We start from the raw sequence: 12,293 nt of genomic DNA, 5'->3' as shown, positions 1-12,293 counted from the left end.
CAGAGATTTACCAGAATGGTCCTTGGGATGGTGGAATTTTAGTTACAAGGTTAGGTTGTTCTCCTTGGAGCAAAGGAGACGGAGGAGAGATGTAAGAGAGCTGTAAAAGACTGAAAGGCTTAGACAAATTAGACAAAAAAAACTCTTCCCATTAACTGATGGTGCAAAGACTAGGGAACACAGATTGAAGGTTTTGGGCACGAGATGTCAGGAGAAATGAGGGGAAGAATTCTTTTTTTTTTTACAAAACAGCAAGTGGTAATGACCTGGAACTTGCTGCCCACGAGAACAATGGAAGTGGAGACAATGATTTCAAAAGTAAACTGGATGGGTACCGGAATCAAGCAGGGGAAATGGGATTGACTGGATCGCTCCGTGGAGAGCCAGCATGGACACGATGGGCCAAACGAGTCACTTACAGCATAGGAGGCCAATGACTCTACGAATGGTACTTGCCACTTAACAGTCCAAGCCTGAATGTTGTCCAGGTCTTGCTGCACGTGGGCACAAACAGCTTCAGTATCCAAGGATTGCAAATTGGAATGAAAACTGTGCAAGCAGCAAACATTTCCACTTCTGACCTTATGATGGGGGGATGGTCATTGATGAAGCAGCCGAAGATGGCTGGGCCTAGGACCACTGTCCTGAGGAACTCTTGCAGCAATGTCCTGGGATGATTGGCCTCCAACAACCACAACCATTGTTGTGTGCTAGGTGTGACTCCAACCAGTGGTGAGTTTTCTCCCAGATTCCCATTAACTTTCCATTTCATTAAGGCTTGCCTCACATCTGGAATTCAGCTCTTTTGCCCATGTTTGAACCAAGGTTGTAATAAGGTCTGGAGCCAAGTGACCATGGCAGAACCCAAACGGAGCATCGGTGAGCAAGAGCTGCTAGACAGCACTGCTGCTGAGCCCTTCCATCACTTTGCTGATGTTAAAGAACAGACTTAAATGGGCGATAATTGGCTGGATGGATATGGACAGGACACACCTGGGCAATTTTCCACATTGTCGGGTAATGTCAGTGTTGTAGCTGTACTGGAACAACTTGATGAGGGATACAGCTAGTTCTAGAACAAAATCTTCAGCACTATAGTTGGGATGTTGTTGGGAATCAGTCTATGTTGTATCCAGTGTGTTCAGCCATTTATTTCCCTCAAGAAGCGAGTTAAATTGGCTGAAAGCTAGAATATCTGATGCTGGGCACCTCAGGAGGAAGCAGAGATGGATTATCCAATTCAACACTTCTGGCTTAAGAACATTGCAAATGCTTCAAGCTTGTCTTCTGCAATGACCTGCTGGGCTCCGCCATCACTCAAGATGGGGATGTTCATGCAGCCTTCTTCTGTTAGTATAATTGCTCATGATTGGATGTGGCAGGACTGCAGAGCTTCAATCTGATCAGCTGATGTGCGATCACTTAGTTGTCTATAGCATGCATGTAGTCCTGGGTGTCGCTTCACCAGGTTTTTAGTTTAGAGATACAGCACTGAAACAGGCCCTTCAGCCCACCGAGTCTGTGGCAACCATCAACCACCCATTTATACTAATCCTACACTAATCCCATATTCCTACCACATCCCCACATATCCCTATATTTCCATACCACCTACCTATACTACAGGCAATTTATAATGGCCAATTTACCTACCAACCTGCAAGTCTTTTGGCTGTGGGAGGAAACCGGAGCACCCGGAGAAAACCCACACAGACACAGGGAGAACTTGCAAACTCCGCACAGGCAGTAACCAGAATTGAACCCGGGTCGCTGGAGCTGTGAGGCTGCGGTGCTAACCACTGCGCACTGTTAATTGCTCATTTTTAGTTACACCTGGCGCTGCTCCTGGCATGCTCTCCTGCATTCCTCATTGAACCAAAGTTGGTCCCATGGCTTGATGGTAATGGTCGAGTGAGGGATATCCTGGGCCACAAGGTTTTAGATTGTGTGGAATACAATTCTGCTGCAACACCTCACAGATGCCCAGTTTAGATCGGATAGATCTGTTCTGAATCTATCCCATTTAGCTCAGTGGCAGTGCCACACAGGATAGAGGGTGTCCTCAATGTGCAGTCAGGACTTTATTCCTACAATGAACCGTGTGGTGGTCACTGCCCGCACTACAGTCATAGATGCATCTGCATCAGATAGATTGCTGAGGGCGAGGTAAAGTAGGACTTCCCCCTTGTGTTGGTTCTTTGACCACCTGCTGCAGGCCCAGTTTGGCAGCTATGTCCTTCAGGACAGACCAGATTAACACCACTACTGACCAATGAGCCAGACACTGGCCTGAAGTGAAAAGAGACTAGTTTCCCAGAATTAGCATTCTTCATCTCCAGAAATACAGAAATTAAAATTACTGGCAAGGACCCAAAGCCTTCACATCCTGTCAGAGAGAAGCCTCAGGCATAAATACAGGTCTGGGTGTATTGTGCTGTGCCTGCCTGCCCAGTAAAAACAAGGGACAAAGGTTTATCTCTGGGTTAGACCTTCCAATGTTACTACACTGGAGCTCTGCTTCAGCAAAAAAAAGTGTTCTATTTTTGGAAATAAAACTGCAGAATCAAATCGCTCGTAAAGGTATTTAGGAGGAAAAGAGACAGTTGGTGGAAAGAGCAAGAATTTCTCATTCACGGTTGTACGTTGGGATTAATCCTGCTTCTAAATTCCTTTTTTTTTGTTGCTTAGGCCACATTGCAGCTTCAGCTGCAGAACAGTTGTGCAACTTGCTCGCTGCCCAGGAGACTAATCCTGCCACTTGCATCAAGTTGGGTATGAGTTCACTCCATGCCAAACTTTCCTGACCATTTTCACTCTGCTTGTGAATACAATTTCACAATTGAGATCAAGAACAATATTGTGGAGGGCGGCAAAAATTGATCAGCCAGTCCCAGCTTCCATCGGGGAGAGAAAAGAAAGATATATCTTCACTCAGAGAATCATAGACAGCTATTCCACCAATCATGCCTGTGCTGGCACTTCGAAAGCTATCCAATTAGTCCCACTCCCCTGGCTCTCTCTCTCGATACCACTGAGAATCAGTATTTACCCAATTTCCTTTTGAAAGCTACGACTGAATCTGCTTCCACTATCCTTTCAGGCATTGCATTCTAGATCAACTCTAGTAATGTCAATTACATTAAATCAGTGTATTCTAAATTACTGAGCCTCATTTAAAGGTGTGTGGAATTGAATAAACACTTAAAAGGAAAGATTTGTAGGGCTATGGGGGCAAGAAAAGTACAGGAATAGTGGGACTAATTGAATAGCTTTCAAACAGGCAGCACAGGGACCATGGGCTGAATGGACTCTGTGCTGAGATTTTATGATCACAAGGAAACTGGCTGTGAGCCATCTCCAGTTGCATGAGATGCCAGCTGCAAATAACCTGTATTGCAAGCACAGTAATTCTGAAACTGCTGGAACAAAATTAATACCATTATGAAATAAATGATCAGAGGCAATAAAAAATGTCTGCTTGAGTCAGAGTCATTTACAGCACAGAAGGCGGCCATCGAGTCCATGACGGCTCTCCACGGACCTATGCAGTCAGCCTACTCCCCGGTTCAATCCCCATAGCCCTGCAAGTCTATTTCTCTCAGGCAGCCATCCAACTTCCTCTTGAAGCCACTGATTGCCCATAAGGATGGTGGAAGTGGAGACAGTGAGTTCCAGATCGTTACCATCCGCTGCGTAAAGAAGTGCTTCCTCATATTACCCTGCACCTTTTGCCCCAAAATCTTCAATCTCTGTCCCCAAATCCTTGTACCATTTGTTAATGGGAGCAGTTTTTCCTTGTCTAAAGTTATCTAAACCTGTTATAATCTTGTACGCTGTTAAATCTCCCTGCAATCTCTTTGTTCTGAGAACAAACCCACCTTTTCCACCCTAACGTTGTAACTAAGTTCCTCCATCTCTGGAACCATTCGGTAAATTTCCTCTGCACCCTCTCAAGGGCCCTCACATCCTTCCTTTAGTGTGGTGACCAGAACTGGACGCAGTACTCGAACTGGGGCCTAACCAGAGCTTTACAAAAGGTTTATCACACCTTCCCTGCTTTTGTACTCAATACCTCCATTTTATGAAGCTCAAGATCCCATATGCTTTACTAACCACTCTCCCAATATGTCTTGCCACCTTCACAGATCGATGCACATGCACCCCCAGTTTCCTCTGTTCCTGCACACTCTTTAGAACTGTGCCATTAAGTATATATTTCCTCTTCCTATTCCGTCTGCCAAAATGCATCACCTCACACCTATCAGTATTAAATTCCATCTGCCATTTCTCTGCCCATTCTGCCAGCTTATGTCTTGTTGCAGGCATTTTATATAATCCTCACTGTTTGCCTCACCTCCAAGATTAGTGTCATCAGCAAATTTTGAGATTCTACTCTGTATGCCAAGATCCAAGTCATTTATATCTAGCCAAAAAAAAGTAGTGGTTCCAGCACTGACCCTTGGGGAACACCACTGTCTACCATCCAGTCTGAAAAGCAATTTACTACAACTCGCTATTTTCTGTCTCTAACCCAATTTTTTTTTAAACCCAAATCGGACACTGACCCTCCTAATCTATGAGCCTCAATTTTGTTAGCCAGCCTTTTTTTTGTGGTACTTTGTCAAATGCTTTCTTAAAATCCATATAACCAAAATCTCCACATTCCCTTCAGCAACCTTCTGTTCTTTCATTAAAAAATTCAACTAGATTAGTCAAGCACGATTTGTTCTTTACAATTCGATGCTGGCTACCCTTAATTAATTTGAACCTCTCAAAGTGCCTGTTGATATTTTCCGATTAGTGGATAAGATTTTAGAAACAATGATGTTAAACTAACCAGCCTGTAGCTGCTAGGACTGTTCTTACGCCCTTTCTTGAATAAGGGTGTCTTGCACCTCTCCAATTCTCTGGCACTTCCCCTGTATCCAGGGAAGATTATGGCAAGCCCTCCCCACTTCCTTCAGCAACCTGGGATGCAAGCCATCTGGACCAGGTGACTTATCAACCCTAAACATAGCCAACATTTTTAGTACCTCCCCCTCTCAATTCTTATCCTATTCATTTCCTCTACTCTCTCTGCTTCTACTGATATTTTGTAAGCCTTCATTTCCTCAGTGAACACGGATACAAAGTACTTATTAAATATATTACCCTTTCTGCCCCTAATAGGCCCCACTCCTCCTCTTACTGCTCGCTTACTATTTACATCCCAGTCGAAGATCTTTGGGTTCCCTTTAAGTTGACTGCCAATCTATTTTCATACCCTCTCTTTGTCAGTCTTACTTTCCTCCCCTCTCAACCTATTGTATATGGCCTGGTTCTCCATACACGAGTTCACCAGACATGCATTATACACCCCCTTCTTCGTTTCATCATCATTTCTATCTCCTTCATTAACCAAGGAGCCCTGTTCTTGCTTCCCCTAACTTTCATCCTTGTCGGGATGTTCCTAGCTTGTACCTGAAGCATCACTTCCTTAAAGATAACCCATTGTTCCGGTACAGCTCTTCCTGCCAGTCTTTGGTTCCATACTACCCTGGCTAGAGCCTGTCTTATCACATTGAAATTAGCACTCCTCCAAGCTAAACGGGTAGGGGAGAGGGGGAGGAGGAGCAGGGACTGTAGATGAGGTGGGTGGGGTGGTGAAGGATCAAAGGCAACATGTTCAGTCTTCCTTTGTTGCGTCAATCACTCTGTGGTGTAAAGAAATTCCTCCTAACTTTAAAATCGGTTAGTGATGCAAGAACAGAAACAGTATGATCAGGAAAAGCCCATACAGCCTGGTCTGCCATTCAACAAAATCATGGCTGAACTTTTACTTCAACAACTTTTTTCCTGATCCCCATGTCTCTTGATTCCCTCAGTGGTCAAAAATCTACGGATCTCAAATTTGAATATACTCGACAATCGAGTGCCCACAGTCCTCAGGGGTAGACAATTCCAAAATACAAGAACCCTCTGACTGAAGAGATTTCTCCTCATTTCAGTCTTAAATCACTGACCCCTTATCTGGGGTCTATGCAACTAGTTCTAGACTTTCCACCCAGGAGAAACAGCCTCTAGGAACCTACCCTGTCAAACCCCCTCAGAATCTTATTCTTTAATAAGATCAACTCTCATTCTTCTAAACTCCAGAGCATAGGCCCATCATACTCAATTTCTCCTCATTAGAACAACCCTATCATTCCAGGAATCACTCATGAACCTTTGTCGTATGCCCTCTGGGGCAAGTATATCCTTCCTTGGGTAAGGAAACCAAAACTTTACAAAGTACTCTATGTGTGGTCTCACCAAATAACAAATATAATTGCAGCAAGGCTTCTTTACTCTTATACACCAACCCTCTTGTAATATAGGCCAACATGCCGTCTGCATTCCTAATAGGCTGTTGTACCTACATGTTAACTTTGAGATTCAGGCACAAAGACCCCAAATCCCTCAGAAGACCAACATGAACTACTCACTTACCTTTTAAACAAAAACCTCCACTTATTTCCTTGTTCTGGAGTCACCCACAAGTTGATCCCATCAAACCCTTAAAGACCTCTATCAGACCTCGTTATTTCACTCTTCTATAGAAGACTAAACATTCTTTATCTTTCCCAATAGTTGCATCTTCTCAACTCTGGTAACACTGCTGAAAATCTTCTCCAGTGCTTTTATACCCTTTCTGCAGCATGGAGACTAGAACTGCGTGCAGCACGCCAAGTGCGATCTAGCCCAGGCTCTATTAAATTAACATTACATGCTCTTCATAAAAGATGAGGCCATTCAGCCCAGCAAGCCTGCTCTTTGAAAGAGTGATCCTATTAGCGTCTTACACCCCAGCACTGCAAATTTTTCTTGTTCAAGCATTCATCCAATTCCCTTTTAAGTCATTACTGAATTTACTTCCATCACCCTTTCAAGCAGCACATTAAGAATAAATGTATTTTCTCTAAATATGAACACCAGCACAATATTTGCTGGTCTGCATGACTCAACTATCAAATCATGGAGAGAAATTTAAGTCAGCATTCATTCACACACATGACTTGGCGAATGTTATTTAATATTAGACGCTAGAAATACAACTAGACTTTTCTCCAGCACTGGCATTCCACATCTCAACAAGCACAGACTGCACACAGTAGACTTTTCAAGCTGTCCCTTGATGTAACAGATACCAGGTGATGCTAACCTATGCAGTTGTCGTTTCAAAACAGGTCAGAATCAAATTAGTTGGAATCAGACAGGATGACAATAGGGATGCGATTCTTAATGGAATTGTTAGAATGGGCTTCTACGATGCATTTCCAGCATTCCATTGTTTTTTCTTCATTTACAGACATGTAATGTCTCCTCGATAACAGTTGTGGCTCAGGGGGTAGCGCACTGTCCCGAGTCAGAAGGCTGTGGATTCAAGCCCCATCTCAGAGACTTCACCACAAAGTTTCAGCTGACATTCCCAATACAGTACTGGAGAGTGCTGCACTGTTGAAGGTGCCATCTAGTAGGTGGGGTTTTAAACTGAGGCCCTGTTTGTTCTCAGGTAGACGTAAACGATCCCATGGCACAATTTCACAGAGGTCTCCCCCATGTCTGGCCAATATTTATCCCTCAACCAACACTTTAAATGAAATCCTGGCCAGTATTTCATTGTTTGTTGTGCACACTGCCATCACCATGCCCGGGTATGTCCTGTCCCACCAGCAAGACAGACCCAGCAGAGGTGGTGGCACAGTGGTATACAGTCGGGAGGGAGTTTCCCTTGGAGTCCTCAACATCGACTCCGGTCCCCACGAAATCTCATGGCATCAGGTCAAACATGAGCAAGGAAACCTCCTGATTACCACCTACCGCCCTCCCTCAGCTGATGAATCAGTACTCCATGTTGATCAACACATGGAGGAAGCACTGAGGGTGGCAAGGGCGCAGAATGTACTCTGGGTGGGGGACTTCAATGTCCATCAACAAGAGTGGCTTAGTAACACCACTATTGACCAAGCTGGCCGAGTCCTTAAGGACATAGCTGCTAGACTGGGTATGCGGCAGGTGGTGAGGGAACAAAGAGGGAAAAACATACTTGACCTCGTCCTCACCAGTCTGCCGGTCACAGATGCATCTGTCCACGACAGTACTGGTAGAAGTGACCGCCGCACAGTCCTTGTAGAGATTAAGTCTCGCCTTCACATTGAGGATACCATCCATTGTGTTGTGTGGCCCTATCACCATGCTAAATGGGATAGATTTCGAACAGATCTAGCTACGCAAAACTAGGCATCCATGAGGCGCTGTGGGCCACCAACAGCAGCAGAACGGTACTCAACCACAATTTGTAACCTCATGGTCTGGCATATTGCCCACTCTACTGTTTTTAAGCCAGAAGACCAACCCTGGGTCAATGAAGAGTGCAAGAGGGCATGCCAGGAGCAGCACCAGGCATACCTCAAAATGAGGTGTCAACCTGGTGAAGCTACAACACAGTATGACTTGCATGCCAAACTGCATAAGCAGCATGCGATAGAGAGCTAAGCAATCCCATAACCAACGGATCAGATCTAAGCTCTGCAGTCTTGCCACATCCAGTCGTGAATGGTGGTGGACAATTAAACAACCAACTGGAGGAGGTGGCTCCACAAATATCCTCATCTTAAATGATGGGAGAGCCCAGCACTTCAGTGCGAAAGATAAGGCAGAAGCATTTGCGACAATCTTCAGCCAGAAGTGCCGAGTTGATAATCCATCTCAGCCTCCTCCTAAAGTCCCCAGCATCACAGATGCCAGATTTCATGCAATTCGATTCACTCCGTGTGATATCAAGTAACAACTGACGCATTGGATACTGCAAAGGTTATGGGCCTGACAACATTGCGGCAATAGTACTGAAGACCTGTGATCCAGAACTTGCTGCGCTCCTAGCCAAGCTGTTCCAGTACATCTACCCGGCAATGTGGAAAATTGCCCAGGTAGGTCTTATACACAAAAAGCAGGACAAGTCCAACCCGGCCAATTACCGTCCCATCAGTCTACTCTCAATCATCAGTAAAGTGATGGAAAATGTCATTGATTGTGTGATCCAACTTCGCAAGCTGATCAAGCTCAGTGGCACACAGTTTGGGTTCCGCCAGGCCAACCCAGCTCCTGACCTCATTACAGCTTTGGTTCAACCATGGACAGAAGAGCTGAACTTAAGAGGCGAGGTGAGACACCCCTTGACATCAAGGCAGCATTTGACTGAGCATGGCATCAAGGAGCCCGAGAAAAACTGGAGTCAGTGGGAATCAGGGGGAAACTCTCCACTGGTTGGAGTCATACCTAGTGCAAAGGAAGATGGTTGTGGTTGTTGAAGGTCAATCATCTGAGCTTCAGGATATCACTGCAGGAGTTCCTCAGGGTAGTGTCCGAGGCCCAACCATCTTCAGCTGCTTCATCAATGACCTTCCTGCAATCATAAGGTCAGAAGTGGGGATGTTCGCTGATGATTGCGCAATGTTCAGCACCATTCGTGACTCCTCAGATACTGAAGCAGTCCGTGTAGAAATGCAGCAAGACTTGGACAATATCCAGGTTTGGGCTGATAAGTGGCAAGTAACATTCGCGCCACACCAGCGACAGGCAATGACTATCTCCAATAAGAGAGAATCTAACCATCTCCCCTTGACATTCAATGGCTGTACAACTGCCGAATCCCCCACTATCAACATCGTAGGGGTTACCATTGACCAGAAATTGAACTGGAATAGCCATATAAATACCAGGGCTAGAAGAGCAGGTCAGAGGCAAGGAATCCTGAGGCGAGTAACTCACCTCCTGACTCCTCAAAACTTGTCCACCATCTACAAGGCACAAGACAGGAGTACGATGGAATACTCTCCACTTGCCTGGACGGGTGCAGCTCCAACAAGCTCGACATCATCCAGGACAAAGCAGCCCGCTTGATTGTAAGCCCACGCACAAAAATACATTCCCTCCACCACTGACACACAGTGGCAGCAGTATGTACCATCTACAAGATGCACTGCAGCAATGCACCAAGGCTCCTTAGACAGCACCTTCCAAACCCACGACTACCACCAACTAGAAGGACAAGGGCAGCAAATGCATGGGAACACCACCACCTGTACAGTTCCCTCCAAGTCACACACAATCCTGACTTGGAACTATATCACCATTCCTTCACTGTTGCTGGGTCAAAATCCTGGAACTCCCCTCCTAACAGCACTGTGGGTGTACCTACCTCACATGGACTGCAGCAGTTCAAGAAGGCAGCTCACCACCACTTTCTCAAGGGCAATTAGGGATGAGCAATAAATGCTGGACTAGCCAGCAACGCCCACATCCCATGAATGAATTTAAAAAAATTTAACTACCACATTTCAACAGTGACTACACAGCAAAACAGCTTCATTGGCTGTAAAACACTTTGGGCCCGACTTCCTGAGGTTATAACATGCACTACATCCTTCCTTCATGGTTACAAAAATAGTACATTTGTAATGCTGAATTCATTCAATTGCATACAATTGAAACTTGCTTCAGAGACTGAAAGGGACTAGGAGAGCTGCTTCCAGAACATACTACAGAGCACATGACTCAAAAGCTAAAAAGATGAATATACAGAACAAAACTGTGGGCAAGATGACTGCTGCAGGAAAGGGCAATCAAGGAATGTTTAACCTTGACTGTGACCTGAAGCTCAGACCTGACCAAGGTCTATAAAACAAAAACAAACAAGAAACGCTGGAAATACTCAGCAGGCCTGGCAGCATCTGTGGAGAGAAAAGCAGAGTTAACGTTTCAGGTCAGTGACCCATCATCAGGCCTGACCTGAAACGTTAACTCTGCTTCTCTCTCTCTCCAGACCTGAGTATTTCCAGCGTTTCTTGTTGTTATTTCAGATTTCCAGCATCGGCAGTATTTTGCTTTTATCTATAAAACGAATGACGCCTCTAAAAAAAAAGGCAAACCATTACAAGGACCCAGGTGCCATGATTCTGCACATTGGACGCAAAGCGATGGGGCAGTCACGTGAAAAAATACAACAGAACGGATGGTCAAAGCTGCAGGCCCAAAAACTGGACTCGCCAGCAGATAAGTGGAGACAGACCGCTCAGCCTTTAACCCAGTACACGCCCACCCTCTCTCTGAGCTGGACTGCCAGGAAGACTGAGACCATCACATTGTGTGGCAGGAGATAAAGCAATGAGCAGGATAATAATAATGCGCGCGTATCATTGCAGCCGCATTGCTGGCGGCGCCACTCACACGGTCATAGTCAACAGGGGGAACCATGATGTATCGAATTTTAATCCTGGAACCCCCAAATTGCAACATGATTGTTCTTCTCACAAAGAGAAAAGGTTACAAAGTCTGCACCAATTGTTACAAAGTATTCACTAATTGTTCCCCACAATTGATACTCACGCTCCGCTCCTCGGCGCCCGGGAAATGCTGCGCTCACGTGATCTCCGGCCCCAAGAAGCTCGCGCCGGCTCCCTCCGATTGGCTGAGGCGGGCGGCGGCTGACGTCAGGCGGCGCCGTCCCCGCTCCTGATTGGCTCGGGGCGCTGTCAGCCCGACGCGCTCACCCAGAACGCCGCGCCGGCTTCCCTCGTGGAGCCCGGTGATTGGAGGGGGATGGGACGAGGAAGTGGCAGCCGATTGGCTGGAGGCGGGGAAAGTGCCGGAGGAACACGTGGCCGGCCCCCCCTCTCTCCCTCCCCCCACCCCCCTCCCCCCCAGGCAGGAGAGTGGTGACTGTGGGGGAGGGGAGCAAGTCATGACTCAGCCAATGGCAATGGGAATTGGAAGGTGGGAGGAAGAAGAATTGGGGAGGGGGAGCAGGGGGGTAATAGAAGTAAAATCGGAAAATGCTGGAAGTATCTGGAAGGACTGTCATTCTGCCACTCGCAGTTAGCACAACATTTTGCTGTTAAAGAATGGCATTGCACAAAAGGAGGCCATTCAGTCCATTGATTTGCATTCTCCCAGTTTCTCCATCTCCGACGCATCTGCTCTGATGATGCTACCTTCCATGACGGTGCTTCTGATATGACCTCCTTTTTCCTCAACCGAGGATTTCCCCCCACTGTGGTTGACAGGGCCCTCAACCGTGTCCGACCCATTCCCCGCACCTCTACCCTCACCCCTTCCCCTCCCTCCCAGAACCGTGACAGGGTTCCCCTTGTCCTCACTTTTCATCCCACCAGCCTCCATATCCAAAGGATCATCCTCCGCCATTTTCGCCACCTCCAGCGTGATGCCACTACCAGTCGCATCTTCCCCTCCCTTCCCCTGTCAGCATTCCAAAG

The 12,293-nt window shown here is 46.3% G+C and overlaps 1 protein-coding gene across 1 annotated transcript in view; it reads right to left on the bottom strand.

Moving 5' to 3' along the window:
- The window catches only part of canx (calnexin), a 67,452-nt gene extending 55,943 nt beyond the window's left edge, over positions 1-11,509 (bottom strand). Inside the window, exon 1 of the mRNA XM_068044024.1 lies at positions 11,407-11,509. The gene's annotated coding sequence lies outside the window, so the exon portion shown is untranslated. The remainder of the gene's footprint in view (positions 1-11,406) is intronic.
- Between the last annotated feature and the right edge of the window lie 784 nt (positions 11,510-12,293).

Source organism: Heterodontus francisci, chromosome 12 (assembly GCF_036365525.1).
Source record: "Heterodontus francisci isolate sHetFra1 chromosome 12, sHetFra1.hap1, whole genome shotgun sequence".
NCBI lineage: Eukaryota > Metazoa > Chordata > Chondrichthyes > Heterodontiformes > Heterodontidae > Heterodontus > Heterodontus francisci.
The sequence above is the reverse complement of the archived record's forward strand: the minus strand, read 5'-3'. Positions and strand labels throughout refer to the sequence as shown.